This window comes from Erpetoichthys calabaricus, chromosome 5 (assembly GCF_900747795.2).
Source record: "Erpetoichthys calabaricus chromosome 5, fErpCal1.3, whole genome shotgun sequence".
NCBI classification, from domain to species: Eukaryota; Metazoa; Chordata; class Cladistia; order Polypteriformes; family Polypteridae; genus Erpetoichthys; species Erpetoichthys calabaricus.
In genome coordinates this window covers 204,124,643-204,150,144 of record NC_041398.2, presented here as the reverse complement: position 1 = coordinate 204,150,144, position 25,502 = coordinate 204,124,643, and the positions used below count along the sequence as shown (strand labels likewise).

Sequence of the window (25,502 nt, the reverse complement as noted above, 5' to 3'; positions counted from 1 at the left end):
CTTCTAGCACTGTTATACCATGGAAGACCCAAAGAGTGTCTGATTTAAAGAGAACATGCCGTAGAGCTGAGCGAGAATGGAGAAAAACTAAACTAACTATCCACTATGAGATATTGAAGGTTAAAATAACAGAATACAATAACACAGTCCATCTTGAGAGGCACTTTTATTTCTCTAAGATTATAAATAACAATGTTAGTAATCCCAGAATCTTATTGTCTATGATTGATCATCTGCTAAACCCAGGTAACTCAAAGGAATGCCTCCAAAATACTTCCAGTGAAACTTGTGAGTCTATTGCTGTATTTTTCAATCAAAACATTTATGATATTACAAATAATATAGTATATCTCCTCAACACTGCGGATCCTCCTAAGCCCCAGTACTCCATTATAAACAAATTAAATTCTTTCACCAGGATAGATTTACCTGATTTACATAAAATAATTTCTCAACTGAGACCCTCCACCTGCGTCCTTGACCCAATACCAACAAGTTTTTTCAAAGAAGTATTGGGTGTGCTAATTGATAGTATTCTTGACATAGTAAACTCGTCATTAGATATGGGAGTCTTCCCAGACAACTTAAGACTGCTGTAGTTAAACCCCTACTCAAGAAAAATAATCTTGACACCTCTGTTTTTGAAAATTTTAGACCCATTTCTAACCTGCCTTTCTTAAGTAAAATTCTAGAGAAGGCAGTCATTATGCAGCTAAATGACCACCTCAATAAACATGCTGTTCTTGATAAGTTTCAGTCGGGTTTTAGAACAAATCACAGTACAGAAACTGCACTCGTAAAAGTAGTAAATGACTTGCTGGTAAATGCAGACATAGGGCATTTATCTGTTCTCTTCCTCTTAGACCTGAGTGCCGCATTTGACACCATTGATCACAATATTCTTAGAAATCGCCTTAGTCAATGGGTGGGCCTCTCTGGTAGTGTCTTAAATTGGTTTGAATCCTACCTGGCAGGTAGAAAATTCTTTGTTAGTTGTGGTAATTACAACTCAAAGACACATGATATTCTATATGGCATTCCACAAGGCTCTATCCTGGGTCCGCTACTCTGTTCAATCTACATGCTTCCATTAGGTCAGATTATCCTGGGGCATAACGTGAGTTACCACAGCTATGCTGATGACACGCAGCTGTATTTATCAACAGCACCTGATGACCCCGACTCTGTTGTTTCACTAACAAAATGTCTTACTTGTGTTTCTAAATGGATGAATAGTAATTTTCTCAAGCTAAATAAAGAGAAAACAGAAATTTTAGTGTTTGGCAATAATGGATATAATGAGGTTATTAGAAATAAACTTGATGCATTAGGATTAAAAGTCAAGATGGAGGTAAAGAATTTAGGGGTAACTGTTGACTGTAACCTGAATTTCAAATCGCATATTAATCAGATCACTAGGACAGCATTTTTTCACTTAAGAAACATAGCAAAAGTTAGACCTCTTATATCATTGAAAGATGCTGAGAAATTAGTTCACGCTTTTGTTTTCAGTCGACTAGATTACTGTAACGCACTCCTCTCAGGACTACCCAAAAAAGACTTAAATCGTTTGCAACTAGTGCAGAATGCAGCTGCTAGAATCCTAACTAGGAAAAGAAAATCCGAGCACAATTCTCCAGTTTTGATGTCACTACAATGGTTACCTGTGTCATTCAGAATTGACTTTAAAATACTGCTTATGGTTTACAAAGCCTTAAATAATCTCGCTCCATCTTATATATCGGAATGTCTGACACCTTATATTCCAAATCGTAACCTTAGATCCTCAAATGAGTGTCTGCTTAGAATTCCAAGAGCTAAACTGAAAAGAAGTGGTGAGGCAGCCTTCTGCTGTTATGCACCTAAAATCTGGAATAGCCTGCCAATAGGAATTTGCCAGGCTAATACAGTGGAGCACTTTAAAAAACTGCTGAAAACACATTACTTTAACATGGCCTTCTCATAACTTCATTTTAATTTAATCCTGATGCTCTGTATATTCAGTTAATCATCATAACTATTCATGGTGGCTCTAAAATCCGTACTAACCCCTACTCTCTCTTCTGTTTCTTTTCCCGGTTTTCTGTGGTTGCGACCTGCACCACCACCACCTAATCAAAGCACCATGATGTCTACATGACCATCATCATCAAGTCCTTCCATGCGAACCCTAAATACAAAGAGGACTGTTCCAGCAGATCATCTTGTTCCATATCTTTCTGTCCTCTGCATCTTGTTCTGTCATACCCATTACCTGCATGTCCTCTCTCACCACATCCATAAACCTTCTCTTAGGCGTTCCTTTTTTCATCTTGCCTGGCAGCTCTATCTTTACCATCCTTTTACCAATATACTCAGCATCTCTCCTATGCACATGTCCAAAACAACGCAATCTCGCCTCTATGACTTTGTCTTTAAACCTCCCAACATGATTACTATATACTGAAAAATTAATGAATACAAAAGAATATTTTATCAAATTATGTAATTCCACTCTATATATATTTATTATAAAGGAAAAACAAACTTAGCATAGAAAGAACAACTGTACATAATGCAAATCAAAACTCACAACTGTCACACACGTGCACATGGGAGGCAGTCTAAGGGTTTAGCTAAGGGTAAGCAACAGAGACTGGGGTTGATGAGCAGCGCTAAGGCCTTTTCTCCCTTTTCCACAGACCTTCAGAAGGGAAGACTACTTATAAAACTCCACCCACTTCTGGCTCCAGACCACGACCCTCTACTGACCTCACTTCCGTTCCTATTCCACCTCTTCCTGCAAAGAGAGTACAAGAATGAACCCACCACTCATTATATCAGTCTCATATAACTCAATCTTTTATCATCACTTGTGACCTTATTGTGTTGGTAGTGACAATATATGGGGTGGATGCCCCAAACCTTTACAATTGTTTTCTTCTCTTGTTTACATAACTTAAATAGAGTTATAATAATCATAAGTAAAGTCAACATATATAAATATATGTATCTGTTTATACATATATATACATACACAAATGTAGAAAGCTCCCATGGATCAATATGTTACTCACTCAATTAACCCAATGTGTCTTACAACAAAACATTACAAACCCATTAAAAAAATGTCTTCTCCACTCAAAAATGCCCTTTAGTCCTGGGATGCATTTGGCTGTTTTCTTCTGCACCCCTTCTATGCTGGTATGTCTTTTTTGTAGTGTGGTGACCCGCACTGTACAAAGTAACAGTCAGGCCCAGCCTTAGGCATAGGCGAAGTAGGCGATCGCCTAGGGCCCCGGCGTCCGGGGGCCCCCGGATCGACTCCTTGGTCTAATTTTCACGCATTTCACAGAGCTTCCAGGGGGGCTCTGCCCCCCCTTAGGGGGCCCATGGACCCCCCTTTCGCCTAGGGCCCCATAATACCTAAGACCGGGCCTGTAACAGTACTTCGGATTTGGTCTTACTACCCCTTGGGTTATATTCATCAATTTCACAATATAACCTAATATTTTATTTGCCTTTTTAATGGCCTTATCAATGTAACCTATAAATCCTTCTCAGAGGTTGCTTCCTGTAAATCATATTTGTCCATCTTAGAATTTTTTGCCAGCTTGTAGCTTTTTGCATTAATCTGAAGTACATTTTCCAAGTGTCTGTCCAGTTTTGAAGATTGTCTTGGTCTTTTTGAATACTTTTTGCTCTGTCTCCAGTTTTAGTGTAATCTATGAATTTAGTAACTAATTCACTGCCTTTGTCATTAATATTCATTAAAAAGTCATTAAAAAGTAGATAGATAGATAGATAGATAGATAGATAGATAGATAGATAGATAGATAGATAGATAGATAGATAGATAGATAGATAGATAGATAGATAGATAGATAGATAGATAGATAGATAGATAGATAGATACTTTATTAATCCCAAGGGGAAATTCACATACTCCAGCAGCACCTTACTGATACAAAAAAAAAAAAAAAACAATATTAAATTAAAGATTGATAATAATGCAGGTAAAAACAGACAATAACTTTGTATAATGTTAATGTTTACACCCCCGGGTGGAATTGAAGAGTCGCATAGTTTGGGGGAGGAACGATCTTCTCAGTCTGTCAGTGGAGCAGGACAGTGACAGCAGTCTGTCTCTGAAGCTGCTCTTCTGTCTGGAGATGACACTGTTTACTGGATGCAGTGGATTTTCCATAATTGATAGGAGCCTGCTGAGCGCCCGTCGCTCTGCCACAGATGTCAAACTGTCCAGCTCCATGCCAACAATAGAGCCTGCCTTCCTCACCAGTTTGTCCAGGCATGAGGCGTCTTTCTTCTTAATGCTGCCTCCCCAGCACACCACCACATAGAAGAGGGCGCTCGCCACAACCGTCTGATAGAACATCTGCAGCATCTTATTGCAGTGTAAAAAAAAAAAAAGTGTACAGGTTTGAAATAGTAAGTTAGTAAAATGTATTTATAAAGCTCATTTTAACACTGAAGTGCTGAATGTACAAATAAGAATAAAAAGAAGAAGAAGATGTATTGAAGTCATCAATATTTATTAAGAGTTTAAAAAGGCTTGCGTGAACACATTTAAGCCTAGATATAAAAACAAAAATGGAGGAAGCACACCTTGCAAACTATTCCACAACTGTGGAGCCACAACAGAAATTGATCATTCACCTTTTTGTTTTAAACATGTCCGAAGCACATGCAGGATTTGTTTAGTTGAGGATCTAAGAGACCTGGAAGCTAAATAAGAACAGAGAAGATCTTAAATATAGCTTGAAACCATCCCATTTAAAGCTTTAAAAACAATCAGTAATACATTAAACTGAATTCTGTACTGAACAGGAAGCAAACAAACAGAAGCCAGGACTGGAAAAATATGCTCATGCTTTTTAATGCCAGTCAAAAGACGTGCAGGAGCATTCTGGAAAGTTTGTAAATGACCAAGTAGTCCAGCTGTGATGTAATGAACATAAAAAATACTTTTTATAGATCCTCATAATAAAAAAATTGATTTAATTCTAGAAATTAACTATTAACTGGTAAGAACTAATTTTAACAACTGAGCCAATTTGTGTGTCAAAATGAAGTGTGGAGTCAATAATCAATAGATGGTTTCTGACTCAGTAGATGGCTTCTATTTTCAGATGGGTTTTGCAGGATCTGTTTTTCACAAACCTATCCTAGCCATTATTTTATACATTACTTTCAGACATCATCACCATGAGAAGATCAGGACCCTCCCTTACAGTTAAATGTAGATGGTGCTTCTAGGTTAAACATGGAAATTAGTTTTAATTAACAAGCTTTCTGAGATTTTTACTTCACATTTTTACAGAGTTCTTTAATTTAAACCACTGGTTATTAAAAAGCACAGCATTGGATAGCAAAGGATATGAGATTGTGGCTCTCCTCTAGCATCCAAAGTCATTTGCACCTCTGTCTGTTACACTCTTTAATGGTCAGTATCTGGATAAAATTAAAGGGAGCATGCTCCACTGGAAAAAGAAAAAAAATCAGAAACTATTCCAATTTCTGTCTGAAGTTTAGTCTTCAACAAGTGAAATGCATGCTCAATTGAGTTAAGATCAGGTGACTGACTTGGCCATTCAAGAATTTTCCACTTCTTTGCTTTAATAAACTCCTGGGTTGCTTTGGCTGTATGTTTTGGGTCATTGTCCATCTGTATCATGAAACGCCGCCCAATCATTTTGACTGCATTTGGCTGGATTTGAGCAGACAGTATGTCTCTGAACACTTCAGAATTCATTCGGCTGCTTCTGTCCTGTGTCACATCATCAATAAACACTAGTGTCCCAGTGCCACTGGCAGCCATGCACGCCCAAGCCATCACACTGCCTCCACCGTGTTTTATAGATGATGTGGTATGCTTTGGATAATGAGCTGTTCCACGCCTTCTCCACACTTTTTTCTTGCCATCATTCTGGTAGAGGTTGATCTTGGTTTCATCTGTCCAAAGAATGTTTTTCCAGAACTGTGCTGGCTTTTTTAGATGTTCTTTAGCAAAGTCCAATCTGGCCTTTCTATTCTTGAGGCTTATGAGTGGCTTGCACCTTGCAGTGCACACTCTGTATTTACTTTCATGCAGTCTTCTCTTTATGGTAGACTTGGATATCGGTATGCCTACCCCCTGGAGAGTGTTGTTCACTTGGTTGGCTGTTGTGAAGGGGTTTCTCTTCACCATGGAAATGATTCTGCGATCATCCACCACTGTTGTCTTCCGTGGACGTCCAGGTCTTTTTGCGTTGCTGAGTTCACCAGTGCTTGCTTTCTTTCTCAGGATGTACCAAACTGTAGATTTTGCCACTCGTAATATTGTAGCAATTTCTCGGATGGGTTTTTTCTGTTTTCGCAGCTTAAGGATGGCTTCTTTCACCTGCATGGAGAGTTCCTTTGACCGCATGTTGTCTGTTCACAGCAAAATCTTCCACATGCAAGCACCACACCTCAAATCAACTCCAGGCCTTTTATCTGCTTAATTGATAATGACATAACAACAGACTTTCCCACACCTGCCCATGAAACAGCCTTTGAGTCAATTGTCCAATTACTTTTGAGCCCCTGAAATTAAGGGATTCTGTTAAAAAAATGCTTTAGTTGCCTCACATTTTTATGCAATCATTTTGTTCACCCCACTGAATTAAAGCTGAAAGTCTGCACTTCAACTGTATTTGAGTTGTTTCATTTAAAATTCATTGTGGTAATGTACAGAACCAAAATGAGAAAAAAGTTGTCCCTGTCCAAATATTTATGGACCTAACTGTACATACTGCTAACAGGATCATTATTTTCAAAAATTGGTCAAATGCATTCTGTCAGAGGACTGTATAAATAAACAGCAATGCCTTGGTGCTTGATGCACTTTCATAGCAAAAGCGATAAAACAAAAAATTAAGAGGGATTCAAATTGTCTCCAGGCATTTCTATTCATATTTTCCATAATGGAAAGAAACAGAGATCTGCTTTTCCTTAAACATGATGCAATGCATTGGAGAATCTCATCACATGATTTCTGCAGCTCTCTCCTTCCCTCTCTCTCTTGTTCTCTACTGTCAGAGTGAAACAGCAGTATTCTCAGCATCAAAGCTAGATCTTGTCTCTTAAGACGTCTGCTGAATTAATTGGCTAGTGCATCACTTGTAAATATTTTTCTTCATAAATGCAGTCCAATTATTAAAATAAGCACTGCAATACATAACAACCTCCAAACAGCATTCTATGAATCTCAAGGCTGGTTTTAAATGGTTAGAAAACTAATTATTTTACCAAAGTGGCTCAAATGAACAGTTGCAATAAAATGACTCCTCATTTGACAGACTGAACAGAGGCAAATGTTAATATCTCCTAAAAACAGGCCTGCTGTGTTTCTCCAGGTTGTACTGTGTTAGGAAAAAGAATCAATTTGTGTTATGTAAGACAGTAACACTGAATTACAGTGTATTTGTGGCCTTTCTCACCCCTTTCTTTCCTCTTAAAGATATGCTCAACAGGATTTTGATTACACAGGGTTTATTATTACTCTGAAAATCTCAGGTACAATTAGAATTCTTTTCAGTCCACTTGTGTGCTATCACACAGTGTTTCATCATGTCACATCAGTGAAGGTCTCAGTTTAGCATAACTGCAACAAGACCCAGGAAGTCCTCCCTATGTACAATTCACCTCTCCTGCAATTTCCATTAATATTTTGCAAAGCACAAGTATCCTGATCTGCATTTAGCTGAGCCTTTTTAAACGTTTAGCAGTAATTGCCTGAGCAAAAAATCAGCGGACAGAAAAATGTCTTTGGGTTTGAGAAACAAATGTGGAATTGCTCAAACACAATCTATTGACATGACTGAAAAGTATGGCTTGAAAATAAAGTAAAAAGAAAGAAAGGAGAAAAGACATGGATTTTTCACCCCATGCGACATGCATGTTAACTTAACTGCCATTTCTAAACTGAAAACGTGGGTGAATTTGGGATTGACTGGCACCCTGTCCAGGTTTGGTTTCTGTTCTGTATATCACTGTTCTTGTTCATTCCACCATTTTACTTGAAAAATGTGCATTATTAGATGTAATGATTGATTTATGTGCTGCAAACTAATCCTAGTATCTTTCTGTGTGAAACCTCCCAATCCCACCTTAGGTTGACATATGCAGTGAACTTATCCAGAGTCACTTGCCGGTTTTCCTTGCATCTTGAACTATGGTCAAAGAGTTTGCACTTGTCCACAGTTGCTCCTAGTTTATGATTTCTTTCCTTTTACTTTCTTCTCAACGTCATCTCAGCCTTTATTTCTCATGAAACATCAGCATGTAGGGTAGACTTCACAACTGAAGCTCCTGTCAAAACTACCATAGCAATCGCTCATCTCTCAAAGTCAAAGGCACCACAGGCAACATATTGAGTACTGGGCTTTTTCCATCATTTTTATACGTGACCTTAAGTAAAAGACTTGTACTCTTTTCTAAAGAGTAGGGTGTTCCTACCACATCACAGACGTGTCCTTTCTGGGCCCATAATCAACCCATGTCTCTAATTGGCTCTGTCTCTCACCCCTTCACCACCTAATAGCTAACGTGTGGTGAACATACTGGAGCAAGATGGCTACTGTCACATCATCCAGGTGGATGCTGCACATTGGTGGTGGCTGAAGTGGGTTCTCGTTATCTAAGCAAAGTGCTTTGAAAAGTTAAAAAAAGCCCTACATGAATACTGTATAATCATTTATTACTATTATTATTATTATTATTATTAACATTAAGTTCAGTTTAACAGTCATGAAGGATAAACAAACTTAATCACACCTAAGACTAGATGTACTATTTAAATGGTGTTTTACTACTAACTAAGTTCATGGGCATTAGAATAATGCAGGGGCTAATGCTGCTAGGTTGACTGGTAAGTGTAAATTCCCTTGATTTGGGTGAGTGAGGTCTATTATAGACTAGCGTCACATCCTGGGTTAGCTTTGTATTGCCTTTCAGCACCCCCTAATTGAAAAATCAGGTACAGATTTTAAAGGATTAATAAACGATCAAATAACACATTAATTTTTAAAGGCTGAATGTTTGGGAGACTGTGGTGGGCTGGCGCCCTGCCTCGGGTTTGTTTCCTGCCTTGCGCCCAGTGTTGGCTGGGATTGGATCCAGCAGACCCCCGTGACCCTGTAGTTAGGATATAGCAGGTTGGATAATGGATGGATGGATGTTTGGGAGAAGCAATCTGTAAAATGTTTACAATAACCTCTTTAATTATATTTTCAATAATCACCACTCACTTAACTGAGTAGGTACCTCACACCATGACAACATAAATGAAGTGAGCTGGAAAAACAGAATGGATGTTCCAAAAGTTTATGCTGACCTACTGCATAAGCATTCTGCAGGATCACAGCTGGAAAAGCTGGGCGTAGAGTATACACCTACAGCATTAATTATTTCTCATATCAGTTAGCTAAGGATGTGCAGCACTTTAGTGATCCACAGGAAGTCAGAGATAATGTGGCTTTAATCAATAATTCATGCAATGCACAGTATTTGGGAATTTGATGCCTAATGGATAATAAGGCTTAGGCTGCTCAGCTCAAAGTTCACTGATACTTTTTCTTTAATTTTTCAGGCATGTAATTCATTGACCACTCCATACATACATTAACAAATGAATGACACAATAATATTTTAAAATGGGATGGCAATACAAAATACATATTGAGGGAAATGCCTTTGTGGAAGAGTCGTAAAAACAAATATGTTATAGTATGGCTTTTGTCATTTAATTAGCATCTCTACACAAATGCACAATACTTAATAAAGAAGAGGTAAACTATAATGCATATTATTAGGTTACAGAGTTTCCAGAAAAAAGCTCTATTTTAATGCAAGCAGTTTCTTTTCAAACAATTTTTTCACTTAATTTAATTAGTTTGGAAAAAGAAAATGACCTTTTAATCTTTACCTTGCTTTTACACATGTTACCTTTATGCTACCCTGAGGTAAATGAAATATTCAGTGCTCCTCATTAACTCCCACTTCCTTTGTCAAATTAATTTATTTTTTCAAAGATTTGAGTAACCAGGAGCTTTTTTATTACAAAGTTGTTTTTTTTTGTAATTATATAAATTGTTTCAATTAAGTTTACCTCATTTCTTTAAGGTACATACCACATGACTGCACATTCACAGGAAGTCACCCTGTCATTACACCTTTCCAGCTGCTTCTTCTCAGCAATTTCAAGATAAGCTGACTTAAAAGAAGATGGTGAGGCAAAAACAAATATGTTTATGTTTCCTTGGTAATGCTGATTTGTCTCATGTCTTTCTTCAGTTATTTAATTCTTATAAATCTGTATCAGAGAACAAGATTAGTTGGAATAAATATACCCTTAAATCACCCCTGCCAGTAGTTTCCCCATTATCCTCTATTCCCTATACAAAATATTTTAAGTATTTTAGCACTGATATGACTAATTGTGTACAGGGCACAATTATTGTAGTGCCTTTAAAAATAAAATCTTTTCTCTTTCTGCCTCATCACTTCTTCTGCTATATTTCCACTCCCAACTGTCCATTATCAAAAGAAATTTTGCAACCCGCACAAACTGTTTTTAGCTCTATGTACTCTCTGCACCCCACCATCAAGTATCGGTCTGAAATTGGAACCCTTCTTAAGCACTTTAAATATTATAGCAACCAAGACTGCGTTAACCATACCATTCTAATCTGTAGTGGCAGGGGGTTGCTCTACCAGATCTACAGTTATTCCACTGGGCATACATTCTCTGTCCTATATGGGACTAAACTCACCCCCTGCTTGCCACACTTTAAGGGTTACTATTGAACGTGGACAGGTTGCCCCCATTACTTACCAGTCTTTACCTTTACTTTCTTAAAGATCAAGTCCCTTTATCCCAGTCTGAATGCTATCATTCCTATGCATTAAAGACATATCACAGCGTAGAGGGGCTCATGGAGTGCCCATGATGGCACTCCCACACTACAATTTTTAATATGAGATTTTACAAATTGCTGGATGCTCCACCCTCAGTAAATCATGACATGAATAATAATGGGCATGTGCACGGGAATACATGGCTCTGGACATTCTATTCACTGTGATCCAGGTTCTCTACACTCTTCTCCTCCTTTATCTAATTTCTATTTTTCTGCTCACTTTATTTGCTTCTTCCTTTTCTCCTCTTAAAAATGCAATGCATCCTCTAGGTCTTTACCTTTAAATTAAACAACAATGGTCTTTCATCCTGTAAGAGACTATCCTGGTGTACTAGTTTTAAAAATATCATACTGTCACCCAAAAACCCTAATCTTCAATATACTCACTTCTAATTCATGCACCTTAATGTATCTTATTCCCCATAAGTAGTCTTGTCTCTTTTGTTCTCTAAATGTTCCAGACACGTTTCTCCATTCTAGTGCTGCCCTTCTGTGTCTCATTGTTTTATTTCCTGTTTCAATAAACATTTGACCACCAAAAAAAAAGGTGTTTTAGTTTCAAAGAGTATGAGCCAAATGAAAAACAAACAGGCAGAAGGCCATACACAATTAAAGCAAACTTTATTTCCAAAAAAGCTCAATAGAACCCAAAAATAGGTTAAAGCACGAGAAGCCAGAATACTGAGACATTACATCATCGGGGAAGAAAAACATTGTGTGTTGGAATGGAACATGGTACACTTTGCTAGAGCAATGCCATCATCTGAGTTACCCCTTTATTCTAGCCCTTTTCATTATGGGACTGCTTTGTGATGACTGTGGCCTGGCAACAGACACAATCACAATTAGGAGGGGCCAGGGCAAATGCTGGGCAAACAGAAGGACAAATGGCTGAACCCCTGCTCGATCCTGACAATTAATAAATTAAATAATTTATGTTCTTAAAATTCAGTATTACAATACCTGCAATCAGGTTTCACACAACAATGAAAAAATACAACCAGGCAAATCAAAATGCAATACAGGAAAGTATTTGGTTAGAGGATTTAAAATTAGAAATTAACACATAATGAAAAAGCAAATGAAATGGAAAAACTATCAGTGCCATCTTATATGTGTGTGATCAATAGAACCTATATTTGGCATATTACAGTGCAATCCTGTGATACTGTACTGTGCTGGATGGAGTTCTCTTTGCTGTAATCTGTTACTTATGAACTCTCAGGCACATCTGTTTTGAAATGAAAACAATGTAGGCCTTATGAGTACTGTAATCAGATTCCAAATGCCAACTCTGTCCTGGTGCTGCTGACCTTGCTTGGCGGTCAAGCAATTTACAGTACACATTATAATTTTCACAGCCACCAGCAGATCAAGAACATATGTTAAGAGTCCTTGTTTGCAGTGTATTTTTATTTTATTGATTAACTTAATATTAATGTAATTCAAATTTAGATACTTTTCTGCATGATTTCAGATAATATACCTGTAGTTTTTAAATAATATAATATATAATATCTTGAACTCTGATTAAATGTAAGTAGTGCTGAAATTACATCTCATAGTAGTTTAGTATACAGACTACATAAAAAATCAAACTGAAAATTATTCTTTTTGAAATATATAATATCAAACAATTTCAAGATTATAGAACATAGAACCTATGTGTGTTTAACAAACCCTTATCTAATCACGCCTATCTCAGTGATTAGCACTGATGCATCATAGTTCAGAAGTCATGGCTATGAATTGTGTATCAGTTTGAATGTTCTCTGTGTCTCCAAGCATTTATGTTCAGGTACATTAGTTTTCCATCCACATTATAAAGATGTGCATGTTAGAGTGATTAGCAACCCCATCTGAGTAAATGAGCCCTGCAATAGAGTGGTACCCAGGGCCAACGTTGGTTCCTACCTTGTGCTCAATATTGTTGGGACAGACTTCAGCATCTTCAGCTGGATTAAACAGATGGATGGACCATTCATTCATCCATTTACTTATTTGGCTAATGTCTTTATCCATTGCGACTTACAACATTTATGATACAAGTGGTTACGTTACTTTTGGTTTTCAATTGGAGCACAGGCAGGTCAACTGACTTCAAATTCACACATAAAGATTTTTAAGTTTTATTACACATCATTCTTGGTAGGAATAGAATAATCATTTTGCAAAATAAAAACATAATGAAGTGGAAAAAAGACTGAAATTAAATGGCTTCTCACTATTATGGGGTAAAGCATAAAACATAAATTACATTTAAGTCAGACATTACCTTTCATCTTTTTTCAGATATTAACAAACTTGTCAGCTAGTCTACATGCATTAAATTAAGTCTGAAAGTAGTAATACTGTGTGTTATTGCACAAATAGGAAATTAGTGTTAGAGGCATAAAATGGTCTTGTTTGGTTTCATGTGAAGGTTGAGCAAAATGTTTTTCTTACATTTTTGTCTGATACCTAAAATGCACACATGAACAGTACTCTTAGAAACTGAAATCTTTCATGAATTGCATATTGAAGCAAGATAACAAAGCATATGACTAAGATACGTATTTTCAGCATAAAAATTATTGTTATTATACTTTATTTGACAGATGCATTAATCTATGGTGGCTTACAAAATGAATAAACACATGCAATATTTGAGTGATTAGAAAATACAAAGTTAACAGTCAAAACAGAAAAACTTTATTCTGCAGACAATCAACCTCGCACCTAACACAATGTTCTCAAGACTGTCAGTGCTGTTCACAACAGATCTGTGCAATTTTCAGCCCTTGGGCCACAAACATCATGCAACACTACCTGCCATGCTAAACATGCAGTGCACACAGGGTTATATATTTTGCAGGTCATATGGGTTCCCTAAAAATATTTTCTTTAATCTCAAATGTCACTGCTAGCCCAAATACGCATATAGTGCATATCTCAGGCAGCATTCAAAAACACTCAAACTTTAGAGAAAAATAGCTGCACTTTTAAAGGTGATTTAACTTATGAAACAAAAGACATTAAGGCACAGGAAGGCAGCACATCAATAGGACAAAACCCCTTGGTACAGCATGAACACTGACAAGTTTCTCATTTGTCGCTGAGGTCTTAGATGGAAAAAATTCAAAAGCTAGATGACTCAAATTTTTACATGGGAGCACTCAAATGTAAACCATTATAACAGCCAGACAACCAGTGAGCTGTAGGGTATATTCACTGTTTTCCCCACAGCTTAAATAGCTGTTAACATTTCAAGTACAAGCAAAATTATTTTATATTTGTGTATAAATGTACACTAAATTTAAGAGGGAACATGTAATATAGCAAAGAAATCATCTTTATATAAAGTGATTTATTATTGATCATATTCACGAAACACTACACATAGCATCCACCCCAACAGTATAGTAGCTTTAACAAAATGAGGGTACTATAGCTTGCATTCTTACTCACCAGTGTGTTATAACACAAGTGAACTCTCTAACTCCTGTGACACAGGCTGTGTTAGCCCCTTTCCAGCAGTTCTAACCCTACACAAATCAAGAGGTAACACCACAAAGAAGTCTTGTAAGCCTGGTTCCAGGGATCACAACAAGGCTTCTAGATGGACTAGCTGCTCATATTGTGTTTCCATTAATTCAAGGAGAGGAAGCTTCCTGAGATTTTCTAACTGAGCAACCTGAACAAGTCATCTTTTAACAAAACTGCATTTTTCCAATGAATCAGCAAAGAAAAAAACAAGATACTGTTATTTCATATCAATCTCAAAATCAATTTGCTCAACTGTCTTTCGGGTTATTTTTAGAAAATGTAATCAGTTTGTTCTTTTGTCTTTTAAGTTCATTTTAAATAGCACATTCAGTTTGTTGCCTAAAATAGATGGCTAATGTCATTTTGTAAACCTTTAAAATCCCTCATTCAATTCAGCGTAAAATGAGCTAATTCTCCTCAGTTTCTCTCATGCTCTCAGACATGTACTGTATATACCATACAAGAATTAAACGTTTATAATTTTTTTCCATTTTTTTACAGTATGATGTGCTAAAAATATAATTTTAATGTTAAAATCAAATCAAATAATTGCACAAGCACACTATATTTTGCAAATCAGGGATGAGGAAAAGCAGAATCAAAATTTTTAAGAAAAGCTAATTTGTTTAAGTTCTCTGCCATATCTTTATTAATTATGGGTTAGATTACTTCTTTTATGTTATTCTGCAGAAAATACAATTGAATAAAGCAGGCTCAGAAAGCAATTTTCTGAATTTTGACCAAATCCATCAACACCCCTCAGATGGCCTGAACATACTGGCATCTTTTCTTAGTGCAAAAGTATCATTAAACAGTTATACAATGCTCTTCCTTATACAAAAATCTACTTTATCTTTCTTAAATAGTTTAGAGAGTAATTGTAATGCACTTTATAATAGCAAATTTATTTTAACTATACTGCCAGTCAGCTGTAGCTACATACTGCACAGAGTTTTCAAATTGATTTGCCTGTGAATACATTTTCAGGTTTTACCCAAAGTTGACTCCCTATTTTTTTTTTAACATATCTTGTATTCATTAATTTTATTTCTACACTATAATGTTCTGGGTTGCACTATATTGCAATTTTGACCTAAATTTTTTTTCTCTCTCCATTTAAGTCTTAATAATAAGTTTGTTTACCTATCCTATTATTACCTTAGGTGTGATTTTAAGGGGTTCCTAGAAAGAAAGAAAGAAAGAAAGAAAGAAAGAAAGAAAGAAAGAAAGAAAGAAAGAAACAAACAAACAAACAAACAAACAAACAAACAAACAAACAAACAAACAAACACACTTCCTCCAACTCTGCTCCTTCACCAACACAGGTCTGTAGTAATGTATTGTGAGCTACATAGAAGTTTTTGAGTTCTTCAGGTTTAAGTTTTTGATATGCACAAGCCTGAAAAAGGTTTCACAAGCCAATTCCAAAAAACTGTAGCATAAATCAATCCATGTCCAGGCTGAAAATGTGAAACATCACAAACACTCTTCTAAAGACTGCTGATCCTAAAAAATTACCTCATATTAGCATATTTTCCCAGGGTGATGACTAAGGATCTGCAGACACCTCTAGCAATGAGAGTGTTCATCAGACCACAGTACAAAAAATCTCTTTAAGAAGAAAAGTGTCCATGGGAGGATAGCAAAAGAAACTAATGAACTCTTTAAATAAAGTTGTTTAGTCTGTCAGGAGATTTAATATTTAAAAGGACAACGTGTGGATTCCACAGTGATTAGTGCTGTTGCTTAGAAACTCCAGGAGAATTAGTTTCAATCCTAGTCACATTGTTTAAACACTATTTTCGCTTTCCCATTGTTGGAATGGGGGATGGATTTTCAAAGACATAAAGGCTATTTTAATTGATGACAATAAATTGGACTTGTTCAAAGCAACAAATATGCACCATGCCCATAATTACATCCTGGTTCAAAAGCAATAATGCTACGGTGTGATCTGCCTTTCTGTGCTCCTAAAACTCCATTAAGCATGTTCAGTGAAAGGATGAATCAAATTTGTGGAAAACCTCATTCTTTAGCAGTAACATTACACTTTGACCATGGGATATGCAGTTTGAAAAATATGAGATTATTGTGACCGTACAATTGTTATACAAGATACACAACAGAAAAGAATAAATATTTATTTTCAATTCTGCAGCTATTTCCCCATATAAAAGACCTGTACAACGTTTTTCTGATTAGTTATACAGACACTACAGTTTACTCTATGCAAACAATCGAAGGTTCTGCAAACAGAAGTGGAAATATGCACATAAACACATAGTTTTCCTTCATCTGTCATTTCAGCATCATGACAGTATCTCTGACCCCTTCACCACTTAATTCCTAATATGTGCGGTACTGGAGCATAATGTAAATTACTGCTGTTGTATCATTTGGGTGGATGCTACACACTGGTGACTGCAAAAGTGGTTTGAAATGGTCTATGTAAAAGTGCTATGAGTAAGTTACAAAAGTGGTATATAAATGTAATTATGTATTATTTTATTATTAAGAAATATGTATTTCCTCTTTTAAGAATCAAATCTGACCTTAAACACTAGCAAGACACCCAAATCTAAGGATACAGAAATGCTGGGCCATGTTACAGAGTAACTATAGCCTTCCTAGGATAATCTGAATGTTTTTTTTCCAACATACATTTTTAGGCATTCTGAAATAAGTTAATATGTGTATTACAAATAAGATTATTGACATTCAAATATGCCCTATAAATCTGGGTGGTGATGTAAATTAGATTCATTTTAAGAGTTCTGAAATAACAATTCTAAAGTAAAAGTAGGTACAACAGCTATAATGTATATCAGATATTCATTTATGTTCCAACAGAAAACAGATAATTACTTTATCTCTGTATAAAAAGATATTAGTAACTTTTTCTCTCAAATTATTCCAAAATTCTGTTAAAATGTCTTTTTCAGAGCCAGCAGAAACTCATTGTCCCATCATTTTGGAAAAACAATATGAAAGTATCCATACAGTGATATTTTAAAAATGAATTATGCACACTTTATTACTTTCTAAGCAGTATATCTTTTAGGATGCTGTTTACCATCCATGTTTTTTCCAGATAAACCAAAAACATCCATCTATCGAGAAGCACCACTCAACAACACTCTTTCTTAACTACATAATCCTATCTCCTGCTGCACTTTCCTTAGGTCTCCTTAAATAAAAAGGATGATTGTGGAAGCAGCACACCTGTCAACCAGGAAGTGTATGTGAACAGGAGCAGCATGGATGGACCTGAAAGCAAATATCATCATCAGTCTATACATATCTAACTTACTTTGTATAATAGGTGTCGCAAACCACGTCAAAGCCTGTTGCAGGAAAAACAATGTAATCCTACAAAAACAGAAGTTTTGGGAGATTTGTAAAATCTAAAAGAAACAGCAAGTCAATAATGCAAGCTCATATATGATCCAAGAGAACGTAAAACAGATGATGCAAGCAATTCTAGATACTTAGCAACTTTACTAGGGAAAACATTTTAATATTAAAAAACTATGAAGAATGTTTGAAAGTTGGCAAACCATCCAGGTGCAGGTAGATGTCCTTCATGGAAGCTCCTCAAAAGAGGAAGAGTCACCCTGGAAGAAAGAGAGCAGCCTAGTATTCTAGTATGGAAATGCAGAGAGCACTAATGTGCAGAAGACTCTATTATGCGGAGTGTAACAAGTGTAACAGGCAAGGGAATTATGAAAAATAGAGAGAAAGAGTGGCAGCCACAGAAAAATGTAAGGAGATTCCTCCATGATACAGAAAGCTGCCAGAAAAGGAAGCTAAGCCTCTGCTTTAAATGAAAGAGGGAAAGTGGACATGCTGGACTAATAGGAGGCCTGAGCACACCAGGACAGTCCATGCAATAGACATCTCACATTTTGGAATAATGGGATTCTGCAGCCAAGGAGAAAGAATAAGCAGTGTGGAGGATTGACGATGGTGAAGTTGGGCTTGTACAAGTGAGGTGATTATCAAAGATGGCTGTTATGAAAAGGCGATCACCACCATCCACCAAGCAACATCACTTCTATTAGCTCTTGAGTTGGCAAGTATGGGATCAGAAAGTGATGTAATTGACAATGTAGACACATAAAAACAGTCTGATAAACTAATGCACATTTAATCAAAAAACAGACCTATATGACACAAACAAAAGTGCCTTTAATCAGATTATGTAGTGTATGTTGCCAGGGGATGGATAAGCAAAGCCTTCATATCTTCACACAAATGAAAGAGATGAATTTATCACAGGCACAATTTGAAGGTGGAATGTGTGGGAGTCCCACTTGTCATTTCTCCAGATACAGTATGCATTACTATCACTCGGTTACTCTTTACACAGCATACTTGTACATTATCCTTTTCACATAAAGACATTTTGTTGATGTTTGACAGTGCTTAAGCAGCTAGCAGTTGTCTGAATGTTTTGTGCCATGTCTAAAATACAGAGAGCAGCACAGCCAACAACAGAGAGAAATAGCCAACAATTTAGCTTCGCCAATGCTATTTTGTATAGTAGAACTACAAACATTCCAATAATTAAATGGTAGAAGTAGGTGTCACACATCCTTCGATTTCTAAAACATAATAAGTGCTTGAATTAATTGATGCAGATGAAAGTAAATAGTCTTTTTGAAAGAGTTACATTCTAAAAACAGGGGGAAAACATAGAAATTAATAAATAAATGAATAAATACAAACCAATACAAAAGCAGACCAGCTTTGTTGGACTCCTTACTAGACTATTAGTAGTGTCTTTTTTACACAATAAGTACAAGTGAGCTGTGATAAATGATTCATCCAAATACCATACTCTTTGTATTCTACAGTACAGACCAACAGCTTTTTGTTCCCATATGAAAAATGGAGTTCCCTCCTACACTACTCCCATTGTGAGATTTGTTGCTCCAATACAAAGAGACCAGTGCATTAATAAGGACCAATAAACTATGAAACTTTTAATGATGGTGCCTAAATTATTACCTTATTTGTGACTAAAAATAATGTTGCATATATTTTTTATTTCTCAGTGCTGCAGTTTAAAAGGCATAAAGAGACACTACAAAGAAAGGACATAACTTTGATGAGATAAACAAACATGGTACCCTTGAAAACTGCAAAATTGGTAAAAAAAATGTATTAATGCCAGCATTTATTTTTCAATTGGACACAGAAAAACTTTTGATATATAAGCTTGAAAGACACCCAAGGCAGAAAGATAACAAAGAAACCACATCTTCAGACATAACAATGCTGTTCTCAGGTTGCCTGAGGACAGGCCAAGATTTTAATTACAATGCATTAGCAGGACATTTCCTGCCAGAGTAACACATCTGCCCAGAGATCGACTCAGTAGGAGCATATTGCACTACACCTCTTTATAATACTGTAATCTGCAACACGATTCAGTTTATGACAGCAGCTTGAATAAATACATTGTAGCATATGGAAGAACTTGTTTTAGTTAAAAGGTCTGAAGCTTCCCTTTTAGCAACTGAATAAAATTGCTAAGATTGCTGGGTAGCCAGTTTAAGTATAATTCTTAACTCACAATACAGGTGTAAAAATCAATGTTTTTTTCCTCTCCCATAGAAAACATATTATATTATCTAGACCAGCAAAGTACACATATTTCATTTCATCATAAAACAGCAAGATAAAGTCTTTTCTTTATGATAAGAAAAAGTACTGTACATCTGGCAATCATGGAGATGTCTATGAAATACCATTTATGTGTAATTATATTATTTTGATCTCAAATTAGGCACATCTTTTGAAGTATTATATTCAGTACCAACACATGCTTGGTGTTTTGTTGCTGAAATGTTTTTCATCAGCTACGTTTATCGGACAGATGATGGTATACAGCAATCATATACTTTTTGTTAAACATATTTCATAGCCTGTGATGAAAGAACTTTAAATTGTAATTTCTACAGATTTGCTACTTGCACATTCATGCTGCAAATCTCCTGGTGTACCACATATCAAAGGTGTTCTACTGGATTCAGATCTGGTGACTGGGAAGACCAATGAAGAAACACTGAACTCGTCATTTTCATGAAACCAGTTTGAGATGAGTTTTTGCTTTGCAATGTGGTTGGTGCACATTGTAAACACAAAATGTAAGTAGCCATTACAAGATGAGCAAGTTGTAGTCATGAAGGGATGCACATGGACTCCAACAATAAAAATATCCTATGGCATTCAAGTGATGATTGATTGGTATTAATGAGCTCAAAGTGTGCCAAGAAAATATTCCCCCATACTATTACAACACTAACACCAGCCTGGACTGCTGAGACAAGGCAGGATGGATAAATGGACTCATGCTGTTGGCACAGAATTCTGACCCCACCATCTGTGTGCCTCAGAAGAAACTGAGATTCATCAGATCAGGTTATGTTTTTCCAGACTTCAACTATCCAGTTTTGGTGAGCCTGTGCCCACTGCAGCCTCCAATTTATGATCTTGGCTGACAGGAATGAAACCTGACCTGCTCTTCTGCTGTTGTAGTCTATCCACTTCATGGTTCAACATGTTGTGCAAACTAAGATGCTTTTCTGCTCAACACAGTTGTTCAGAATGGTTAGCTGAGTTACTATAGCCGTTCTGGTTACTCAACCAGTCTAGCCATTTTCCCCAGACCTCAACAAGTCATTTCGTTTTGCAAAACTAGTGCTCACTGGATGTTTTTTGCTTTTTGCACCATTCTGAGTAAACTCTTGAGACAGTTATGTGTGAAAATCCCATGAGATCAGCAGTTACAGAAATATTCAAACCAGCCTGACTGGCACCAACAATAGCACCACAGTTGAAATTACTGTGTGGGTGTGGTATCACATATGATAATAATAATAATAATAATAATAATAATAATAATGCATTTTATTTATAGGGCACTTCACATTTGTAGTAAATCTCAAAGTGCTACATAAAAAGTTTAAACAAAGGCAAAACAAGTTAAAAACCGATATAAAACAACAATAATTATCGCATTCTTGTTAATATGCTAAACAGAAAAGTCTTTAGCTGTTTTTTAAAACAGCCCACAATCTGCTGTGTTCTCAGCCTCTCTGGTAGGACATTCCAGAGCCGTGCAGCAGCCACTGCAATGGCTCAGCCACCCACTGTACGAAGTTTGGTCATAGGGGGGCGAAGGCGGTATATATTTGCAAAACGGAGGTTTCTTGTAGTGGATTGTAATATAAGGAGTTCCTTAAGATATTGTGGAGCATTTCCATGGATACACTAGTGAGTAAGCAGACAAAGTTTGTATTTAATACGGAGGTGAATAGGGAGCCAATGAAGTGACCGAAGAATTGGTGAAATGTGTTCATATTTCCGCACCCTCATCAGGATCCTTGCAGCACTATTTTGAATTTGTTGCAGTTTTTGAAGGCTCTTGTTGTATATCCCGATGAGGAGTGCATTACAATAGTCCAGCCTGGAGGAGACAAAGACATGAACCAGCTTTTCAGCATCCCAGAGGGAGAGGCAGGGACGGAGTTTGGCTATATTTCAGAGATGAAGGAATGCAATTTTACAAAGGTAATGGACATGTGTATCAAATGACAGATGGGAGTTTAACTTGACTCCCAATTTTGTAACTGAAGGGGAGAGGGCAATGGTACGGTCAGAAAAGGAAATACAATTTATGGAGGAACGAAGTTGATGGGGGGTACCAATTAAAAGAGCTTCAGTTTTGGTGCTGTTCAGCTTGAGGATATTCATGGACATCCAAGCCTCAATCTCATCCAAGCAAGAGGAAAGAGTTAATGGAGGTGTAAAGGAGGTCGAATCAGTCTCACATAAAGCAGCGTATCATTGGCAAAATATAATATGACCTGTTTTAGATGTCAACTATCAAAATGATAGTGTTGTCATTTACCTACTTCTCTGAATGTTGCTAACAAAGAACAATTTGTATTTGGACATAGAACAACTCAGTATAAATGCAAAGGTTCATAATCTGATTTTATATGTACAGTAAGTCAGAACTTGCACTGAAAATGCTTAAAAAATCTTTTCAAAAAGCATATTGCCATTATATGTATTAATATTATATTTATTAATAAAATGACAATAAACCAAAATTACTGTACATTAAATTATAAAACACAAATCATTTAAACTAAAATAAACCATGGTTATGTATAGTATGTTGACCTTATGCTTAAATATCCTTCAGTTTTTGATAATAATACAGTAACTCATAGAGTTGGAAAAGGCATAGCGATGGCAAGAAAGCCCACCACTAACTCCATCAGCAGAAATATGAATTGAATCAATTGAATGAATTGAAATTAATTAAATTGCCTATGAACAGTGTCCAGCATAGCTATTTTGCACTCTGACCCATATCTAGACATGTTCTAACATATTTTTATTTTTAATTCCTCCACATAGTACATTTATGCTGTGCAGTTAATCAATTTTCCATATATCTACTGTAGACATTATAATGTGTTTTACATAAATCCATTTTTCACTGTAAGAATTTCACAGTGTTTGAAATACATCTCTCAGGCTGAATGTGTCCTTTACTACAACATATATTCACTACACATTATAATCATGTTCAAATAAAGTGCCAGATGGCTAAGTGCCTCAAAGAGCTGCCCATCTCCTATAATCAGTCTGCAATGGAGTGACAATATTTTTTGAAAAGACTGGCTTTAGCTTTTACAGCCCCAGTGTCAACAATACCTTCTCTGTCTGCCATCTGAGGGAATGGGCAGAATTCCAATACCATAGATGTTGGCGGCATTTATTTTTTTCTACAGGGCAAAGCCTAATTTATTTAGTGGTTCAGACTTCACAGATCTTGAGAGAAGGGAAAGTATATAAAATCAGCAACCACGCTTGTTCACTTGGGAGATTTGCTCTTAAATACTAGGTTAGAATAAGTTGGTAAATGGAGAGACTACATATCAAATAGAAAAAAAATATTGTGACATTATTTAGATTCACTGTCATGTTGTCTGCTGGTAATTATGACATTCCTATGTATACCATGCCATAGCATCACTTTACTTGCCCTTTATTTTCACTGTTTGCCAAGTATAGAAATCAAGCAACAGAAACAAGCTAAACAATGCAAGAGGCATAATTTTCAGAAAAATATGAAGCACTAGAGACACCTTGTTAGGAGTATTATGTGCAATTATGGTTACCACATGTAATTGCTGGATGGACCAGCATCACGACTGGGATGGAAAATGGATCATTACCTGGCTAGAAAGCTGTAATGGAAGGACAAAAGGAAAGGAGGTGCAACCCAGCCAGGTTGACAGTAAATTCCTGTCCCAGTTGGGACAAACAAATAATGGATGGACAATTCATTCCCCAGTATAAAAGGGGGCAGTGCTTCTCTGGTCAGGCCCGAGTATGAGTACCCAAAGGGTGACCTGGAAATTGTAGTTTTGAAGGGCAACCCTGTTGGGGTCCTTGGGTGCCACTCAGGGGCACTACTAGGAGTGACAATCCATGTTTTGGAGGACTTCTGTCTGACCCTGAAGTGCTACCATTACGTAACACCGTAACCCCGGAGGTTCTCCCTGGTCTAGCATAAAGGAAGCAGTCTCACTCCGGAAAGATGAGCTGGAGTTGGGTGGGAGACAACGACTCTGAGGAGGACGGAAGAAGACAAACAAATTGGTGTGTGCTGTATTATTGATTTGAAGCCTGGAAAAGGTATTGTTAATAAATCTTTATTTAAAAGAACATGGAACTGCCTGTGGGTGAGTTAAGTCTAAAGTCAGGGCAATGAGTCATCCCCTGGTGGTCACACACAATATAAACAAAAAAAACCCCAATGTAACGCAGGAGTCTGTATACAGACAAACAATTAAGACTATTCCTGGACAGAAAGGAAAGTCCTACTGTGACAATGGGAGACTTAAATAGTGCATCATAGACTGAAGAACATTTATGGAGTTAAGAATTGAGGATCAGGATGGAAACCAGGAAACAATTCCTCTCCTAATGGGTTGTGGGAATTCAGAAAAAAAAAACATTTAGACAACTCAGAATTTAGCTAACCAAATTAAAATGATGGAATGAGTTCCTTTTCCTCCTTAGTAAAATGTTTTATATTCTGACATTATATGCCCTATAAATTCCAAACTTATATGTTTTACGGATATTCATAGCTTTACTTGTTAACCATTTGCACATAAATAAAAGTCTGGTGATTAATATTTTGCCACTACTCAGACAATTCATCTACCTGAAGTAGACTGTTGTGTCAATCACTCAGTTGCATTATTAACTTAAAGTACCATAGTACTACCATTGTAAAATGGTTTGCTTGGTTTTTCCCCAATAAACTTAAACTTGCTGATCGGATCACTTAATTAAAATCTGCACTTCCCATTTTGCAACTGCCCCATGACACAGTGTCACACACTGAGCATCCAAATTTTTCGAAGTAGTAGCTGTTAACTAACTCGCTACTAAAATTTATTTCCATTGGTCATTAACAGTGCAGCAGCACTTGTAAGTCAGAGGTCACAACTTTACATCACATGCATAGCTACAAAAAGCATGCTCAGGGCTACATAGCGAACCAGGGATGAGGTATGAAATTCAGGTTTTATGTACCAGTCTGTTTCAAAGTTGTAATAAATAAATTTTTTTTAAATTCTCTAAACAACAAGTACAAAGCTTCTCATTAAGCACTGAGGAATTAGCCTAATTCATTGATGCGCAAGGAGACAGCATCAATGTTGTTAAGCTTTCCTAATGATCTCCTAGCTACAAATATGTTAAGGGACAAGCAAGGGAATCTATTTGAAAAAATAAATGCATGCTTGGCTGGTGTGATGCCGAGAGGATGAATCTTTTCATATGGAAACCTTACTAAATTATGTTGAGACGGCAAAGCTGAGCTCTGCTCTGAAGCTTTTACATGCATTTTTAATGTGACACATTTTTTAAGCTAAATGCTGCCATTCATTAAATGTCCTTCTAGCTGGCATTCACTGCTGCTGCTAATTTTTTTCTAAG

General features: G+C 36.5%; 1 protein-coding gene across 2 annotated transcripts in view; it reads right to left on the bottom strand.

Moving 5' to 3' along the window:
- frmd3 (FERM domain containing 3) overlaps positions 1-25,502 on the bottom strand; it is a 276,915-nt gene that overhangs the window by 192,261 nt on the left and 59,152 nt on the right. The gene's annotated exons all lie outside the window — the stretch shown is intronic.